This window comes from Nipponia nippon, unplaced genomic scaffold, assembly GCF_047370975.1.
Source record: "Nipponia nippon isolate SJK-2023a ecotype South Korea unplaced genomic scaffold, ASM4737097v1 scaffold_4, whole genome shotgun sequence".
NCBI classification, from domain to species: Eukaryota; Metazoa; Chordata; class Aves; order Pelecaniformes; family Threskiornithidae; genus Nipponia; species Nipponia nippon.
This window is the reverse complement of record NW_028262358.1, coordinates 32285841-32306179: the sequence shown is the minus strand read 5'-3', so window position 1 is coordinate 32306179 and position 20339 is coordinate 32285841. Positions and strand designations below refer to the sequence as shown.

General features: G+C 40.6%; 1 protein-coding gene across 2 annotated transcripts in view; it reads right to left on the bottom strand.

The window, feature by feature from the left end:
• Window positions 1-20339, bottom strand: part of LRFN2 (leucine rich repeat and fibronectin type III domain containing 2) — a 233929-nt gene that overhangs the window by 46126 nt on the left and 167464 nt on the right. The window lies entirely within an intron of this gene.

Genomic DNA, 20339 nt, shown 5'->3' with positions numbered 1-20339 from the left:
GTTTTCTTAGGCAGGGCTATCACACACAGGAAGATATCAGTCTCTTTCAGTCTTTCATTGGCAAAACTTGTGTCTATTTGTGTGCATTTTTGGGAAGCTTTTCTTTATTTTTCATAATTCTTTCCTGATCTTTCCCTGACACTAGTCATGTTATTTCTTTTTTTAAGTATTAACTTCACCCAATTCCTTTACCATTCCCAAGGCTGAAGCAATGCATTTATCAAAAGCCCAAATTATCAATGTAGCTATTTAGGTGCAGAGCTAGGTCAGAGGTAATTCACTTGCAACCTGAGCATCCTTGCATCACCAGGCTATGAGCACAGTGGAACACACACTGCTTTACACACTGCAAACCTCTGTTCACTGCGGGATTTTGGTAGGGGAAGCTCTGACCTCACAGCAGCTTTTCTGCTGAAGTACAGGGCTATAACACTGATGCTGTCTGGCACAGGAGCCTCAAGGCTTTAATGCAGATAGATGTTTTCATCCTTTCATTTCTCATAGTTCACTAAGGGATCTCATTTCTTCCATTAAAAGCAGTACTTTCCATACACCCTAAAAGAACAAATCCATATGCTAATGTTCCAGCACAGTTAACCCCTGCAATTATTCACCTCTTCACATTTCAGCTTATTTAGGCAAAAAAAAAGAACCTTAGACACTTCTAAGAAGGTTTAACATCTGTAATATTTTAAAGACAATAGTAACCCCAAATCTTATCAGACAAATTTCAGAGTCAGTCAAAAATATCAGCATCTTGTTTCTGTTTGACATAGTTAAACTACTAGCAAGTGCTGCTTAGGTGAGCTCTTGAAATACATGGCACAAATTCCCTTCCTAGAGTCACTTTCTTGCAGTGTATAGACATCACCTGGAAAGGGCATTTTAAGCACTAATGGAAAAGTGTATGTGCTCACATATGTGGTGTACATGAAGATTTATATTTTTCACTGTGGTTTTGCTCCAGGAGAGACATAATATATTTGTAGCTTCTCTGCCGAAGATATGGACGCCTGGCTCCTGGACAGTATGTGCATCTAATAGTCTTAGTGCCCCCAGAGCACCTACATCCTAGGATGTGCTTACATTCTAGTTCCTAGAAAATGCAGCAAGAGATCTTAAGTCAAGAGGAAACCAGGTGTAAGTCTGTTAGATCCCACCTCACTTTGACTAGCACTTTGCTGAAATGAAGACATCATTATAAGCCATTCAGTTTTAAGAAACGGGCAAAATTAGTCAAGCTTTTGATTCATTTTGTGAGAAAATAAAACTTAGTGAACACATTCTGTGTACTTCTGAGCATCTGCCTGTCTAGCACTTCCCCACAATACATTTGGGACATTTTCATCACTTCAGATAAAATCTGAAGTACAGAAGTCTCAGAAATATTTACTACTCACACATTTCAAGAATATAGAGTAAGTTTTATGAAAACAGAGGAGAGACACTTCATTAGCTTTACTAGACTTCTGCAAAGAAAATAATGCATTGTGAGTCCACCTCTTGTTGGGCATCAGAGAATCCACATGGAAGACAGACATTATTAATATCCTGGCTGCTGAAAAGGCTTTAACCTGAGTTCAGCCTTTTTAGACAAGAGGCAGTCCACTCTGCTGTTAAGGTGGTCTGAGCTGTACAGGTTCTCCAGTGTCTAATAAGCAGTAAACTCACTCTGCAGTCTTAATATAATCCAGGAATAGGTCAGTCAGGGACACACATCCTTTGGAAGCCAGACTTTCTACTAGTTTCCACAGGAAAGTGCATTCCGGACAGCTCAGAGATGTAAATGCTGATGAGGGTGCAGACCTGGAAAACTATTCAGGGTACCTGGATGCCACATTCCAGTTCACTTCAATGCACCTTGAAGGTCCATGTTCCTGAGATGTTTTTTAAAGAACTGGCACTAGACAGTAACACCATTCTGTGGAAATAGCTACACCGTTGTTATAGTGGGGGTAAACTACTGTTTCTGCAAACACACCGTGCAAATCTGAGTATTATTTAGTGATCTAGTCAACAAAATAAGAGCGTTTACACCCAAAGGGTACAGGTGCCACTACTTCATTACAACTAATCTCTAGACCTTGTCTGATCTGGCATCATGCCGCTTGAAGCTTGGACTGAAAAGCCTTCATGCACACACAGAGAACAGAGCAAAAGAAACATGGGCTTAAAATTCCATGTAGCAATTAGCCTAAATCTCTTGTTCTGCAGAAGATGGAAATTTTTACTCTAGAATGTTTACCTTCAATGCCAAGGTAAGTTTCATTTGTATCTGTCCTGAAGCTTATGGTTCAATTTTTAATTCCTGAATGCTGATTGTGGTAACTAAATTAATTCAGTCCTGTAGCTTGAATCCAATAGGCATGTTTGATTTACTAATTCATTAAAAATCATGCTACTTTACGCAAATACCTACACAAAACACATCATTTCAAAATGAAAACATTATATCTCAGAAACAAATATTTTGAATGCTTCATTTAATACCTTTTTTAAAGTAGTCTCATGAAACCTGAACAATCTCACAAATAGGTTTTGTCAACATGGACTGATACATATCAGTGGGTAAAACTTCTGGCCAAATCAAAAAAATTACCTGGTTCTAGCCAGGACTTGTGAGTGGCAGTGCTGGTTTTGGCTGGGATAGAGTTAATTTTCTTCATAGGAGCTAGTATGGGGCTATGTTTTAGATTTGTGCTGGAAACAGTGTTGATAATACAGAGATCTTTTAGTTACTGCTGAGCAGTGCGTACACAGCATCAAGGCCTTTTCTGCTTCTCACACCGCCCCACCAGCGAGTAGGCTGGGGGTGCACAAGAAGCTGGGAGGGGACACAGCTGGGACAGCTGACCCCAACTGACCAAAGGGGTATTCCATACCATATGACATCATGCTCAGCATACAAAGCTGAGGGAAGAAGAAGGAAAGGGGTGACGTTCGGAGTGATGGCATTTGTCTTCCCAAGTAACCATTATACATGATGGAGCCCTGCTTTCCTGGATATGGCTGAACAACTGCCTGCCGATGGGAAATAGTGAATGAATTCCTTGTTTTGCTTTGCTTGCACATGCAGCTTTTGCTTTACCTATTAAACTGTCTTTATCTCAACCCACGAGTTTTCTCACTTTTACTCTTCCAGTTCTCTGCCCCATCTCACCAGGGGGAAGTGAGCGAGCGGCTGTGTGGTACTTAGTTGCCAGCTGGGGTTAAACCATGACAGTGCCACATTATAACCTTAATAATCATAGTTAGATTTTGTTGACAAGTGTGATTTTACCTGTGAAAATAGCTGCACTTTCATTATTCTATCTTCTACTGACTGGAAAGCACAGGCTTTAACTGTCTGATTTGTTGGGACAAAAAACTGCTTAGCTACCTGCTTGCTTTTTGAATGTGCACAAAATTTAAACATGCAGACAGTTACTTGTAAGCATACAAAAACAAACTGAAGAGAACGAGTCCATTTAGAAAATCCAAGTGTAGACATTCAGTAAACAGATAGACTTAGGTAACACCACTTGATAGGTGCATGTGGATCTGTATTTACTTCAGCTGCATGCAATGTTGCTTTTCTTCAGGGGCAAGACACTGTCCCTGAATTGCCTGAGTCAACTGATGAGAAGCTGCAGGTGGGGGGTAAGAGAAGTCCCAAAGCAGCTGAGCAGTTACCTGGTGGCTCCTGCCCAGGGGAATAAATAATCCGTTCCCCAGGCATGGGCATGTGTTGCATCAACAACAGGTCTATTTGATCTGTTTCTTAGAGCTTTCCAGTGCAACCACATCTGTGGAGGATGGTGATTTCCCAATGAGAAGGACACAGGAAATGCAGAACAGCATTTTCAACAGCATTAATTAGAAATGGCTTGAGTTGTTGTTTTTTTTTTTTCTTCTTTCCCCCAGACCATTTGCAGGTCCATTCAGTTTTGTTTGTTCATTTAATGCCCTCCAACATTTACCTTTGCCTCCTATTTTAATGCTGTGTGCCAGTCTCCATCAGATTTCACCTACAAACTCATGAGTCAGCTAAGCTGAGCCCCTTTGCTATTTTTAGCCATCCAGTTCATTTATTTATCTGGTTCTTTACAGCAGTCCTGCATTTTGCTTTATCAGCACAATAGAGAAGTTACCAGTTATTCCATCTCTCACTCATTTTGAACACATAGGGAAGCTGCACAGATACAGCTCTCTCAGAGATATTGCCTACGGTGTAAAACATAAATGTCCATTAACAGACCCTATTGCTTTCTGCAAATACAATTGAAGGTCTGTTCCTATCTGAACCCAAATTCCCCTCATCTCTGGGCCATAACAGCAGTGCCTCAGGTAGCTCTTTATCCCTAGCTTACCTTAATTCTTATAAAAACCTTTATATATTCTTATTTCCTTCCACATCAAAGGAAAAAGGGGATAATTATAATTGGGACTCTCTTCTTTATCTGGGTTTGCTACCTTTTTTTTTTTAATTGACCCTTCATTTAGCCCTAGAGGCAAACTCTGTCCAGTACCCCTTAGGACATATTTGCAATACGGACTGCAGTTTTCCTTTCATGCAGTTTTCCTTTCCTACACTCAAAGAGGCACTGGTAGGAAAAACAAGGCATACATACAAAAAGATCTTTTTCTGGTGTTTCTCATAAATTTATTTGGGCACAGAAAATCACAGGCAAAGATTTGGAGATGCTATGAAACACGGACAAAGCAAACTGAAGTCCACACTAAAAAAAAAAAAAAAAAATTCTGAATGTCCCAGATTAGGATTCCTAAGCATGTTAGCATGGGCATTTGGTAGCAGAGGTCCCCTGTTACAGGGAATACAAGCCCAGTGGTTTGTTGTTGTGGTTGGCTTATGGTTTGGTAAGAAATCAGCAGAGGTCTGAGAAGGAAACCTGTGACCCCTGCTATGCTGTTGCATGACACAACACACGGTCTCCGCAGCCTCCAGAGTCTTTCTTCAGCCTGGTAAACTTTTTACTGTAATTTCTTGTCCCTTAATTTGGACAGAAATAGATAATAGATTAAATCTCTTTCTAGTCACTCTCAATTTCTGATTCCCATGTAGAAGGATAATTCACTGTTTCTCTGGAGGACTTAATATTTCCATTATTTCTACTGTGTGAATATTGAGGTTTTAAAGTTGTAGACCACTTCACATCTGGTTATACAGTTATATATTTCCAAACTACTGTGTCACTGGACAGAAAAGAGAAAGCAGGCATGGACTTTTGGTAATAATACCTGTTCTTTCGTATCAGGTTCTTAATGCACTTTACAGAAGAGATTACTACTACTACTATCTCGTTTTTACAGGTGAGTAAGAAAAGAAACAATCTGGCTCAAATATCTTGCCCAAGGTTACTCATCAAGTCCCTCTTGCAAAACCCAGCTCTCTCAGCTCTCATACCTTCTCTTTGCACAGTGATGTTTCCACACATAAGATGTCACTGTACAATTTGTTAATACAAATCTAGTGTCATGGATAGTGTTTGTGTAATTACATTGAAAGGAGATACTATGACCCTGCGTCTCTGGGGAAGAAATCTGGCCTTAATGCTAACTCCTGGATTACTTTACCACTATCTTGATGCATAGCCTTGGATGAGTTTCACTTAACTTTTCTTTCTCCCCTGTAAGACAAGGATAAATATATCTATTGACTTCTACTAATCAGTTGTTTGCCAGGTACCTGGAGACTGTGGGTGTGTGTAAAGACAGTTTATGTGGAAGTCTGTTGTCACAGCACTGAAAGGGAGATTGCAGATAAGAGACAGCTTTTACAGCCCTTTCTCTAGCTCAGTCACTGGTTCATTATTATCCCACGGCTGGCAGTCAACAGAAGTCAGAGGCAGTGGATGTCTGTGCACAGCTGAAGTGACTCTAGTCCCAGGTGCCCTGTCTGCTGCCCCAAGTATGTGCAGCACAGAAGCTCCTAAAAGAAGCTTTGCCCGCTTTCCTGACGTCTCACATCCTTCTACTTCAATGACTTAACCATAGCTCAGTGTGTCAGCTTTCACCAGTACTAAGTTCGTATATAGTGGAGTATGTTTCTAACCCTCCTGGCTGTGCAGAAAACTTGACTAGTGCAAATGATACACAGGGAAACATCAGCATGAAAGCAAATGGAAGGTAAACAAAAACCACAAACAAATAGACAAAAGTATATTACTTTATAAATAATAATAATACAAGCATATCATGACGTTTCAGTCACGCTGATGAGGCTGAAGGTTTTGAATGTGAAACCATACAAGGTACTGCTATTTTCCTGTCAAACACTGACTGGTCTGCATAGACCTTGTCCCAGGAAAGATGGAAAGTCTTCCAGGTGAGGCTAGAGGAAAGCAAGTAGAAGGCAAGATGAGGATATCTGCTTTTCTGCTACACTTGCTATATTTATTTAGGAGGAAACAGAAGCCTTCAATCCCCAGGGCTCTTCATATAGCACCTTTCGCCGACACTAAGTCAGTAAAAAAGAACAAGTCTCTTAAAATTAAAATGAAGGGAAAACATGTGATAAAACAAAACATATAAGCCCCAAATATTTCACATACATATTCTGCTTCACTTCGCAGTTTCTGCTCACCAACTACTCACAGAATGACAGTCTTATCAGATAAGAACGGCCAGCTGCTATACGCTGCATTTAAATTTATATTGCAAACAACAGGCTCCATTACCCAAGGATTTTCTCGTTGCATTCCTAATATTGTCTTTCTGCATTCTTTATTGTTCCTCATTCCCTTACATGCTCTTTGCTTTCTAGTGTGTGTCAATACATCCTGGTATTTGTTTCAAGAATTTTGTTTTTTTACCTAATCTACCTTTGACTAAATTTCCTTTTTTATGCCTCTAAACACTCTCTGTTTCTCAAACACCATCTCTAAAGCTGCTGTCTCATACACTCTTTGCTGCTCCTTTCTTCCTTTCTGATGCCCCCCCCCCCCCTTCATCCCCTAATCATTTGATCACTGCAGTTCTTTGATGTGTGAGTCTTCCAGTTCAGGCCCAATTTAATTATGTTTTTCAGAAGACTGACCTCTGTGGTCCCAATTTGTTCAAGACAGTTCCTTCATTGATCCAGGGCCAGATCCCTGTACTGCCTGTTCTAAACTAGATTCCTGATATTGGAAGCAGCCATGTATTAGGTCTCAAGGTCAGTTTGCATATATCAGCAGTTAATTGCACTGATTTATTTGCAGTGGATACAATACACTCTTCCTGCCCTTAGGTCTAGATGCATTAACACAAAATCAAGGGGAAACAATTAAAGGTATTCTCATACTACAACAGATGCACTTGCTTCACTATTCATAAGCATCTTCAAAGAATAGATTGCATTTTTCAGTAAATTGCAACACATCCCAAAGGTCTGTATATATAATTTCCTTTGGGCTATTATGAAAACAACATCCAACACTATCGGACTTTCCCTTCTTAAATTCTCCTCCTGTCATCCAGGGAAATTTATTAATTCAGGAAATAATCAGAAAGATGTTTCAGGCTTTCAGGTGGAAAGGCAAACGTGTGGTTTCAAGAAAGAACAAGAGTTCTGTAGAACATTTACAAAGCAAAACACGTTGTCTTCATGGCACCCAGAGTGGGTAGAAACTAGCTCTGTTTATAAAATACCAGTCTGATATACATGACACCCCCCCCCCATATAAGCAAACAAACAGCTGCATTCTTCAGTAGAGCAGTACAAGCTTCCTATCTGCAGCAGAAAAAGTTATGGAAAACTGAAATACATTTTTTTGTCCCAGGGAGGGAAAAATGCAATATTCCAGCAAGGGGAAAAAGTGTCCATAGTGATTGCTGCTATTCATTGCTTCCACAGGCTCTGCAGTTAGTGGACATCCAGAAGGACGCAGAGCTCAGTGACAACTGCACAGTAACAGCACTATGCCACTTAGCTGTGCGTGCCACGAGGTGTGGCAAAGGTCTCTCTGAATTAGATTGAGCTAATTAAATACAGCTCTGTGCTTGACAGGATCTACAGGTGCCTCAATCTACTTTGTCCAGTTCTACCCAAGGATGATGTCAAATCTAAGCAGACCAGCACGAACACGCTATTCTTGCCTGCTGCCAAAGGCTAACAGGCTGAATAAGATCAGCACAACCGTTACACTTGACCCTGACTCAAAAGTGTCAAGTAAACTGAGCCTCTGGATAAAACCAGAGCTGCTTCAGGATCACAGCGTCCATCCCCCAAAGCAGAAGGCTAAAACTGGGATGGCATATCTGCTACTGTGACAGAAGAAGTGCTGGCTTCCTGGACTTTAATGTGAGAGGTGCTGGAATCCAGAGAGATCTTGACAGTCCCTCCTTCCTCACCATGACCATCACAAGATGTTGCCTTTCATATTGATGGACGATTTCTTGCTTGGGTTGAGTTTTTTGTTTTAAATATAGGAGAAAAGTACTCTCCCCTCCCTTGTGCTATCTGTATACTTATAACCACATGGTGTGAGAAATCACAGAAGTTCTTCCCAGGAGATTGATGTTCATATGAAAGAAGAGATTAAAACAATCAGAGAATCATAATTCAGAAATAAATAAAAAATAACTCCTGGATTGTCTGTCCTACTATCTCACAGTTCCTACTGATTTTCCCATGTATGTTTAAATGACCCAAGAAGCACATCTCTTCCTTCAACCGAGCAACTCACAGCGTAACACCTTTCAGTCTCAGAAATATTTTATAACACCCCAGCCCAACCTGGGTTCCTGATGAAACATCTGTCCAACACACACCCAACTCCTTCTCCCACTTCCAAGTTCACTCGCAGCAAGGTCTGCAAACACACGCGCATCCTTGTAACGACTACTCGAAATGGGAAGGGGGAGGTAAATGTCCATCCTGCAGGGATCAGTTACTGCTTGATATTTCCCCACTCATGCTACCTCATGCCTGTTGGCTCATGGAGGATGTTCTGTCTGTCTGAATTCTGGAGATTGATCTGTCCCCTCCTTTTTCTGGACTAGGTTCTGGAGTCTCCTTTCTCACAATCTGTGGGAGGTTTGCCCAAGTAAAATGCAAGTAAGGATTTCAAGACATGGACCTCTGAGCCACAGACTCCTTGAAAAAGGCACCAAAAATGACAAAAAAACCTGTCCAATGTACACCATCATGTTAACTCGGAGCTGCGTCACAAGGACGTCTCAGTTCCCTCAGTACAGAGGGACTCAGTGGCATCTGATGACAATAATAATTGGGATGGTGAACACAGCATCTGTGGCAGGCCCTCTGCAGGGTGTCATTGCCAGGACATCGGTGAGTATTTGACACTTATTTTCCCAAAGAATCATCAAAAATCTCTGAGTTGGCTGGAGAGCCCTAAACAATCAGAACAGTGAAACCTCCTCCGAAGGTATTTCTTGATTTCATTCAGATAATCTCATTTACATTCTCTCTTTTCAATAGCTTGCTTTTTCTTGGATCTCTGACATGCACTGGAGTATACTCATGCTCCCTTTCCTATTCATCAATAGTAAGGATGCACTATGGGCGTGCTAGATGCCAAGGAATCTCTCATTTCCTTGGTAACAGCAAACAGTTACTAAACTAGAGCAAATAAAAGCAAAACATAATGCAGACAGAGCTAAGGGTTAGGGTGCTTGATCTTCTTTGCTGATAATTTAGTCTGTAACCTCCGTGTGGCTGCTATCCCCCTGTATGCTTTATTTTCCCCAACAAGTTAAGAGGCAAATTATGTTGCCCGGTATATGGCACTGAGACTCAAAAAATAATGTTCAATGTAAGGAATTAGTAACACTTTAGTGATGACATATTGGGACTTAGAAATAAGACAGCACAATAGGAGGTGTTAAATACAGGTCAGCGTTCACATGGTTAATTCAACTGCAAGACACATTTTTGCTGGTGTACACCACAAGTACAGTGAACAGAAGCAGCCAATAGACACAGCAGTTTGTGCACAGAGTGAGACCAGAACCTCTGCTGAGGGTTCTGCGATGGTGGTGACACATGGCAGGGCACAGTCCACAGCACCCACAGGAGCAACTACCCCTGCTACATCAGAGACTTCACCTCAGGCCGAGCTCCTGAGGGAGGATACAACTCTTCATGTCTGGGACTGCAGGGGTGCCTGGGACTTCATGGTGGGACTGGGACTGAGGGAGATGGGCTCCTTTGCCCACCTGTGTACACTGGTGAAGGGTCTGCATCACCAAGTGATGAAGCTGTGGAAGAAGGTCAGCAGACCGCACAGCATCAGAAATTGTGAGAAAGAGATCAACTGGATCTTCTCCAACATCCAGTACAGGTACAATAGCCTGAACCCCCAGCTGTGCCAATGGAGGGCCAACCACCCGGAAAGCAGCTTTACAGAAAAGGACCTGGAAGTTTTAGTGGACACTGAGTTGAACATGAGTCTGAAACGTGCCTTTGTGGCAAAGAACACCAACAGCCTCCTAGGCTGCAGTAGGCAGAGTGCTGCCAGCAGGTTGAGGGAGGTGATCCTTCCCCTCTACTCAGTACAGGTGAGACACTTCTGGAGTACTGGGTCCAAGCCTGGGCTCCCCAGGGCAAAAGACACATAGACATACTGGAGTGAATTCAGAGAAGGGACATGAAGATGGTTAAGAGACTGGAGCATCTCTCCTATGAGAAAAGGGTGGGAGAGCTGGGACTGTTCAGCCTGGAGAAGAGAAGGCTTGGGGGGGATCTTATCACTGTGTACAAATACCTGATGGGGCAGGGAGAGGGGGAATAATGAAGATGGAGCCAGAGTCTTCTCAGTGGTATCCAGTGACAGGATAGGAGGAAATGGGCACAAACTGAAATACAGGAAATTTCATTTAAACATAAGAAAAAATTTTTTTACCATGAAGGCAGTTGAACAGTGGAATGGGTTGTCCAGAGAAGTTGAGAAGTCTCCATCCTAGGATATGTTCAAAACCTGACTGGACAGAGTCCTGGCCAACCTGTCCTACTTGACCCTGCTTTGAGCAGGCAGGTGGACTAAACGATCTCCAGAGGTGCCTTCCAAACTCAACTATTCTGTGGTGTAAACTGGTTGCATAATTTTATGCTACTTATCTAAAGGGCATTCCTGATCTCAGTGCAGAGCCAGAACAGCTTCTGCCCTTGCGCTGTCTGCAACATTACCTCTCTCATACACAACTTTGAACATGATGGAGATGAGTAACTAGACTAGCGGATTCTACAATAATGAACTCTATTCATAAGGAAATTAATTTCTAGTGAAGATGATTCTGTCAAACTGGCTCTTATTATAGCAAATATCTCTCTCCAGAGCACAAGCTAACAATTTTCCCCATCCATCACACTTTGTAGTCCTGGCTCAGGTACCAAGCAGAGCTGAGAAGAGTCAACTTTCACAAATCAATATTCCAGACACAAAGCGGGGGTCAGATTGCACTGGTTGATAAATTATGGTAAAGCCATTGCTGGAAATCAGTCCTTTGTTAAAATGACTGAGAATGATTGCAACCAAATGATGGTCAGGGAAGCAAGGGTCCTAGACTCCCTCTTTCAAGATTATTGCCCACTTTGGAAATTAACTTAAATTGCACAATTTTTATAATTTTTTTCTTTCTTTTTTTTTTTTTTCAGTTTAGATAAATTATGGCAGCAAATGAAGTCGTCATCTCACTTTTTCCTAAGCCTATCATAGGAGTAGGAGTGCAATGGGTGGGGAGGAGGAGGAAAGTAGACTTGTGCTCATCACTTGAAGGAGGGAAAGTGAGAACAGTGATAAAATAGGCTTTGTTATGGCATGGAGATGAATGAAAGGTAGGCAGTTCAATCTCTCTGGCTTGTCCCGACTTCCCATCTTTCCTGGCCTGATGGTTCAGTGCATGTGGTTCATTGCAGCAATGCCCCTTGCCTGAACATGAAAATTTTCTCTGGCAAAAGGTGAAGAGTAAAAACCATCGGGAATGAATGTCTTTCCAGAAAAAGTGCTGAATATAAAATGCCTATGAATACAATCTAAGTAATTCCAACATTTAAAGAAAAGCTCCATCTCCAGAGATACAGATGCATGTCTGGCACAATGCAAAGAGCCACAGAATACAGGGGTGCCACAAACATGTTCAGAAAACAGACTGAACCTAATCAGATATGTGGAAATATTTCCCTCAAGTATCATAACTTCCATTTGACCACAGATCATGCTGAGGAACATCGTCAAACACTGCAATGAAAAATGATAGAGGAGAGACACAGGGGAAACCTGCAAACAGAAAGGCACACCCTAAATCAGCTATGGAGCTTGTAGGAATACCTGTGAATTGCTTTACTGCTCTCCAGTACATGAGGCCCTGAAAACAAAACAAGTTTTGTTGCTACCTCTGGAACTGGGTACATCATTTCTGCAGTGACATACAAGCCCAAACTATTTACAGCATGTTTCATCTCAAATACAGAAAGCTTACATCTCTGTATCAAAGCCATCTTACAGCCAAAATAACTCCTTGGTCAAACTGTTCATAAGCTGACAACCACAGCTGTTTTGTTGAAGCATAAAAGAAATCTAACTTCTCTTAATAAAGTGTTTATTGCTTAAGAGCCTTCAGTTTCTAGGAATTTACCATCCTTAAAATCCAGTAAAAGTGTGAGTTACTTCTTTACCAATATGAGTCAGGAAGCATCTGGAAACTGCTTCCCCTATGATGCAATATACTGAAATAATACAAGCATCTCAAGGTTCGGATACACTCACACAGTGCAGCTGCTTATCAAAATGCAAGCAAACGATTAATCAAAGCACAAAGAGCTGAGAGAAAATGCAAAAGGTCCCATCTCATTTCAGGTACCTAATTCACTGGTTTCAAGCATTTCCAGACCACTATGTTTGTATTGGTTCCTTGTAAGGAGTTGTCATTTCTGCAAGAGATTGCTGGTATGGGAAGACTATTCTTTAATGACAGGGCTGATTTTACCAAGCTTCCCTCCACTCTTGTTGTACAGAAATGAGCTGAATGAGAAGTTTGACAGAGCAAACATGGAGAAAAAAATGCAAAGAACTGGGGACTCCTTGACTCCAGTTATACGTCAATTGTAGGCGTGTTGTAACTAGGATCAGTTAAAGTCTTCAGCATTTAACACCTTGTTCATCATTCTACATTTAAATTATTCAGTAAAAGAATAATGTGCACTGGTTCCACCAGTTTAACAAAGTTTGGTCATCAGGATTAAGGTCAGATGAGATTCCCCTTCTGAGTCTCCCAATCATATATAAAGTTTTAAACAGTTTTTCCTTCCTGTAGTGCAAAAGGAAGGTGAAAGTTAGCTATGGGGCTTTAAGTGGGTGGTTTAATGTGGTCACAAATTAATAAAACATAGAAGAATTATACAAGACTTGTTATTTTTCCTGTGAGGTTTTTTTCACCCTCACATAATAGTAATTGTTTAAAATTACACTACTTCGAGAATTGATTTACTTCAGGACATTCCTGATACCTGACATTAGGAATCCTGGAGTGATAAAGTATATATTTGACCTTTCATAGCCTTGCTTTCATGAGGTTTTCATGGAAATTTCCATGGCTGGAAATTGGAAGAAAGACGGGAGACTGGGGAGTGCTGCTAGTGGCATGGCTGCATGCCTGGAGCTTCACCTTACCATCATGTCCCACCCTGGCTGCTGAAAACTGCAGTCAGAGCACATTTCACTAAGGAGACAGCACATCATTGGTGCATAGTCTTTAAATATTTTGCAGGGTATAATTTCACAGATGGATCCAGGGATGTTTTAACAGAACTATTTAATTTTTTTTAGGAGAACAGATTGGAATAAAAAACAAAACAAAACCGAAATATATATAGCAATGACTAACTGTCTACAAATAGTTGAAACATCTGACTGGTAAAGATGAAAAAAAATTGTTTAACACTTTGCAGAGGTATATAAATCATCAGAACTTAGTGTGTATAAAGCAGCTGAAGTTGAAATGGAAAGTTGATCTTGTCATGCACAGAGTCATAATTTCACTGCTTTGTCACAGACAACTGGTACTTGTCCTTTGGAAAGTCTCTTAATATTCTTCTATGTGAGTTCTCTGTCTTTACAATGAAAGCAAAGGCTTTCACCCCTCATTGTTTTTCTGTCCTGTCAACATACTTGAAAGCTGTTTGGGCTGAAATTGTTTCTTTCTATGCATTCACGTAGTATGTGTAAATTATAAACCCAATTGCTTTGAGGGCCTCTCCGCACTGCCCTAATTAAATAACTATACTAGTACAAAAAGTGCCTTATAAATGTTAAATGTTATATTCTACCTATTATAATTATATTATGTACCTAGTGCTATAATGAATAATAAATTACTGTTTTCAAAGGATAATTTAATCTGAATATCAGCAGCCTCATTAAAGGCAAAAGCTACAATTTCAAGAATCTTAGTGGTTTAGGAACTGCAGACGTATTTCCGAAAGCGACTAAGGCACCTACAGGCTATCGGTATCGCTGAGAACCTTTGGGAATCTCACTTTTGGGGAATTAAGTAATTTATGAAATTTTTATTTAGGTATGAAAGACAGTTAAGGAATTCTGAAATTTTGATCCTAGAAGCCTTGACTGTGAAATAGTCTCCCAGGAAAGCAATGGGAATTGCATTGCTAAAAAGCATATTTAAATGGTCTGGAAAAAGCACTCAAAATTTGTCACAAGGAAAATCCTAGAGTAACGAACAGAGACCCCATGCTAGAAGGAGGATAGACCACTATGAGCTAACAGGTCTTCTTTTGATCTCTCTCTTCGGTAAGTCTTTTGCAGAGCATTATTTTTTTCCTAATGGCAAAACTAATAGGAGAAACCTTTCTTCAGTACAGCCTTACACTCACTCTGTTAATTCAGTGGAGAATAAAGCTCCTTTATTAATATACTCTACATTCTCACACACATATCAAATAATATGTCAAAAGATAAGAAAGGAAAGCAAAGAACTTGGGTGACATTTGTTGACATTTCCAACACAGAGGAAACAAACAAGTTATGCTGTTGCTGAATGTTAAAAAGGCCGTGGAGAGTGAGTTTCCCCTCATCAATATGGCCCTCGGAGCATTTTTAACGCAGTCTGATACTGTGTTCCCTAGCAGGAGGTATTCCTGCAACACTAGGAGACAAGGATCGCTCCTGTCAGCTCTTGGGAGACCTCAATAAAAAGGTCACCAGGTCTTTTATTTTAATTTACATTTTTAAAAGATCAAGGTCACTTTTAAAAGAGAATAATCAAGATGTTCAGCCTGCATCTTAACAAAACATTAGCTCCAAACAGAAATCAAAATCAAAATACAAGCATTTTCATTTTTATTTAAAAAGAGATCGAAGGTTCTTTATTTTTCTTCTTTCCTTTTCTGAAATCGTGCTAAGATCCCTTTAGAGGCTGCAACTGAGAAACATCAAAAACCTTAATGTGGCCTGAGGGTGGCTCACTACAAAGCTGTGTGCTAATAATACCTTACATTTATAGCTCTTTTAATCCAGAAGAACTGGATCCCCAGGCAGTGCAGATACTGTGTATGCAGGAATAATAACTTTGAGCCCCCTTACTGACATGTGGCTGTTCCTGTGGTGGCTCAGCACCTAAAATGCCCCATATCTTTAGAGCTGGGGGAGCACCCTGTGTTATGGAAAATATACGGGGAGTTTCAGTAGAGCAAAAAGCAAACAGATGAGCTGTAATTCACTAGAAAATGGAAGCTGTGAGCCCTACCCTTTCAGAAGGTGTCTTGGGCTCATCAAAAAGACAGCCATGCTGCTGCAGGAAGTGCCCTGGAGCCTTTTGGGGGCTCTGGCTCAGCCCTGGTGCATATGGGGGCTCCCAGCTGCCACCCTGGCAGCACCCCTCCTGCCACAGCATCCCTCTCCCTACAAGGCTTCCTGTATGAGGAGGAGCAACTCTCTGACCAGGTCTGATCAATGATCTCAAAACCACAGCACAAGCCACATCATTCACATGGAAAATCAAACCTGCCTTTTCATGTAGCAAAGATGAATCTCATGCTTCCACTATCTTAGCTTTACAGAGCATCAGCTCATCAGGCAGGAAAAGCTGATACTATGGAATCTAATAATAAATTCATTTTTACCACCTGCTAATTTTTGAATTTATATTAACTTAATGCTTGATATTTTACAGATATGTATCTGCTTCATTGTACACATTTTAAAAATGGTGAGGGAAAAGGTGATATACTAATATATCTCAGGTAAAAGATAAACACATTTTCTCATGTGTAGGAAGCTGCCCTTATATCTGTGTCCAAATACTGAACTACTCCTTGATGATGCACATTGACATGACCAAATTAAAAGTCAACAGAGCAGTGCTGATTTACATCTGATGTGTCTATTTCTAGAGCTTTACAATGACAGTAATAAAATAGTGATTAATAACAATCACAGCTCACAGTGGCAATATTTAGTGGCAATAATTATGGAATATCCCAAAGCTTTTGTAAGCTATTTGCACAGGGAATTGCACCCACAGTTATGTACACACATAGAAGAATCACATCAGTTATTTAGACTTTCTATTGTATATCTCACAGGTCCAGGATTAAATACTGATTTAATCCTGTCAGCTCTACCACCTACATTTTCATGTTATGGCTTTTCAAGTGTTTATCTGTTATAACAATCCCTATATTTAAGATCACAGAAGCAATGCCCTTTTTCAGCCTTTCTGAAAATACTACTACCACCACTGGTACTGCTTTTATTTAAATTCTTCCTCATTTATCACTGTACTATGGCTCACACAAATGTTTGAATTGCTCATTTTTAGGTTTGATAAACACTTTCTACAGCCCATAGCTTTATATTTTGGATATTGAAAAAAGAAGAATTTAAACTGCAGAAAAAAAATTGTCAATCATACTTTCCTGTCATCTTCCCGAGTAAGCTGGAATGCTGGCACTCATTCTATAGCTCTAGTGTCATTTACATTTTTAATAAAGTAGCTTACTGACTGAAGTATACCCTTCCCCTCGCAGTTGTGCTATGGATTATGTCTAGTCAGATGAATCCTGTGTGTGCCAGATTTCACAGATGCTCATTCCTTTTCTTTCTGTTCTTTTCTGTGTATATGCATAACCCAAAATTTCCAGTCCATTTGCCTCAACAGGTATAGATCCCTGCTCTCTGACTATGCACCGCATCATTCAGTCAAAAATTCAGCCTTATGCAAAGTCCAAAGAAATTTTCACCTAATGAAGGCAACTGACTCACAGCTGGGTGATGTGGAGAAAACAGGGCATGACTGTCACTCACCATTAATGCTATTTACCACCGTCTCTATCGCTGCACAGCAGAATATCTCACAAAGCCGCTCTCTTAGGTGGGGCCAGCTAAGTCTGTAACTCTCTGTGAGCACTTGATGACAAAATGCACCCAAGAGACAAGCTGCTGCCAGGTTTGGTTTCTCCAGTTACTTTGATCAATTCTATTTGATATGGGCTTTCACGTCCGTAAGCCACCAAGCATGAAAGTACATCATCTCAGATGTGACTTTATAGCTTGTAAAAGAAAGGAGGACATGGTAAATACAGAGGTGTGAGCTGTAACGGTCCTCTTGAGCCTGCAGTCACTGTGAGAGCTTTGCTGGCTTATTTCAGGGTCTGGCAGCAGTCCCTGACGTAGACAGTGCCACATTTCTAGTGGTCATGGTGGGGGCAAGCGGACAGGAAAACACCCTGTCCTCTCCCCTGACAGACTGGATGTTGTCACCACTTATCAGTACTCTAGGACCAACATTGCTCCTCATTATAGCTGAGTCTGACAGAAGGGGCAGACACCAGTCCCACGGCAGTGTCTCACATTAGCTCTCCGTAGCTCTAATCTCCAGCACACAAGATACCTGCCTAAAACACATCGCCTGCTCAGTTTCCCACTTTTGCAAACCATCTTTTCATTCCTCCTGTGATGGACCTACAGCTACATTTCCTTTTGTCCTCATATGCCACCAGTATTGATTCTGACTGATCTATTGCAACTTCTCAAAAATTAGTATTTGTGTTGTGGTTTCAGATTACTGAACATCAGGCCTTTATTATTATTAGTTCTTTACTTTATGAGTTCTCACCTTTTTTAAAGATTGGTCAACCATGTTCCTGCAGTTTTAAATAGAAAATAGCTGTCTGAGGGGAAGAACTGTGATACTTTTAATAAAAAATAATGGTTTGTTTATCATTTTTCAGTAGTTCAGTGGAAGTTTACAATGGTTTTCCATTACTTTTAATTCCAAATCCAACTTCCTGTGTGTTTTTGTTTAAATGTTTGGTTTCTCTTTCTCTTTTTCTCCCTACCCATCCTATTTTTCAAGTGCAGATAATGGGGAGTATCTCTAATGCAGACAGAAGACTGGAATTAATGTTCAGAACTAAAACATTCTCTCATCTTTCCTCCAGCTCAAATACTCAAAGCAATTGCGTATCTAGAAACAAAACAATTTGTTTTATACTTATCACCAGGTGAAACTTCAGTTGGCTTTAATCTATATAACTCCATCTAACCCCTGGGACTTTTTTTGAGGAAGTCAGGTTGAGCGTATGGTAAGTCTAAGGTCACTCTCAGTGGTCAGTGGAATGAGATGGGCTTTGAATGAGATGGGCTTTTCATTATACCTCAAAACTGAATTATCATCTGGAGGGGTTTATCTCCATCTTTTGACAACAGATGTAGGCTCAAGTGACTACTATGCTCTTAGCTGCCAGAAGTTAGACAGGATGAATCCAGGCCTGACTGTTTTGTCCTAGTAAAGGGAAGTAAAAGATGAACAGGCATTTCCCCAGGATATACATTTTTTATTTTATTCTTACAGCAACAACACTAATATTGGTCTTCTAACTGCCTCAGCTTCCATCTTAAAAAGTTGCAGGTCCATATGGCAGTTTTAATTGCAGAAGTTGAAATTAATTTTCATTTGATGGATTTATACTACTGCCCACAACTTTACTAGGAGTGGCTTTTTGCTTCAAGGAGCTTAGTGAACAGAGACAGCAGCTGCAGGACAGTCTTCTAATATAAAAATGGGCTTTGTAGAACTTCCTCATGTAGCTCCCTGAATATAACTGCCTGACCTTGAGAAAAGAAGCAGGAGTTGTGTGTATTTGACTTAAGCATTCACAGATAGGAACTGGTCAGTGAATCCTTCACAAGTCTGCTGAAAAGCAACAGAAATTCAACATAAAAGGAAAGCTCTGACCTTTACATTTAAGTCTCCTGAAGTTACTAGGGAAAAGAACTGTGGCTCCTCTATAATGTTAGTCAACAAACAGTACTGTCCACTTCATATGCAAAGGGATCCTCTATCCCCTACTGGGAGATAAAACAAGTAGAAAAAGGCCAAATCCTTCATAAATGACTCTACTCTTCCCAAGAGGATGAGCAAATGTCAGCCAGCTGCCCTGAAGTACAATCTTTATTCATTAAAATAAATGTTAGTACATTATCACTTAGGTCAGTATGGGATGAGGCACAGAATTTGCTCTAGCAGCGAAGTTTTAATCTTTGGGCTAGATTCATACAAGTAGCTCTGGAGGTCTCAAATTACCTATTCCACTGATCTGCAGGAAGTAATACGCCTATGAAGGGATTTCGTTCCAGGGACATTACCAGCAAGAAGCACATCAAGTTTTCTGTAGTGAATATTTTGCTAGTGAAAGCTTGACAATCTGAACAGTACTTCATAAAAACTTGGTGAATTGTTGACTGGATACATTTCCTGGTCATTTTGGGTATTCTTCACTTCTAGACACACTGCACAGTTCTGAGGTTGCACATACAGGAGTAGAGATTGCAGGTAAATTCTCCTTTGGTTGAAATCTAGACATACAAAGGATTAACTGTATTCGTTCATAGTTAGTCAAAACAAAAGAGGCCAGGAGAGCTGTAATGACAACACTCAACAAAGAGTGAAAGAGATTTCATTTTCATTCCCCCCCCGACAATGCATTCCACAAGATGACTGTGCTCCTCTCCCAACAGCATTGTAGAAACACAGTTATATGCAGCATACTGAAATAGTGACATGTACAAGGTTGATTTCCACTGTAACCTTAAGCCAAAGCTTTTTAAAGCCCGCGCAGAATTTTAGAGGGAACCCGAATCAGTGCTTTATGTTAGCCAAAAAGCCCTCAAAACCAGACAACCCCCATATTCTTTTCTTTGCATTCAGATCTGTCACTCTGCCTGATAACAGATTGTCTCCTGTACAAGCATTGCTACCCAGATCTCAATTCAAGCATTAAGACCCAGTAGATAGGAGCTCAACATGCTGCTCCTCCATGAGTTTAAGATCTGTAGGACCTCATTAGGGACAGTCCTAAAAATTAAGTAAGTCAAGTGAAC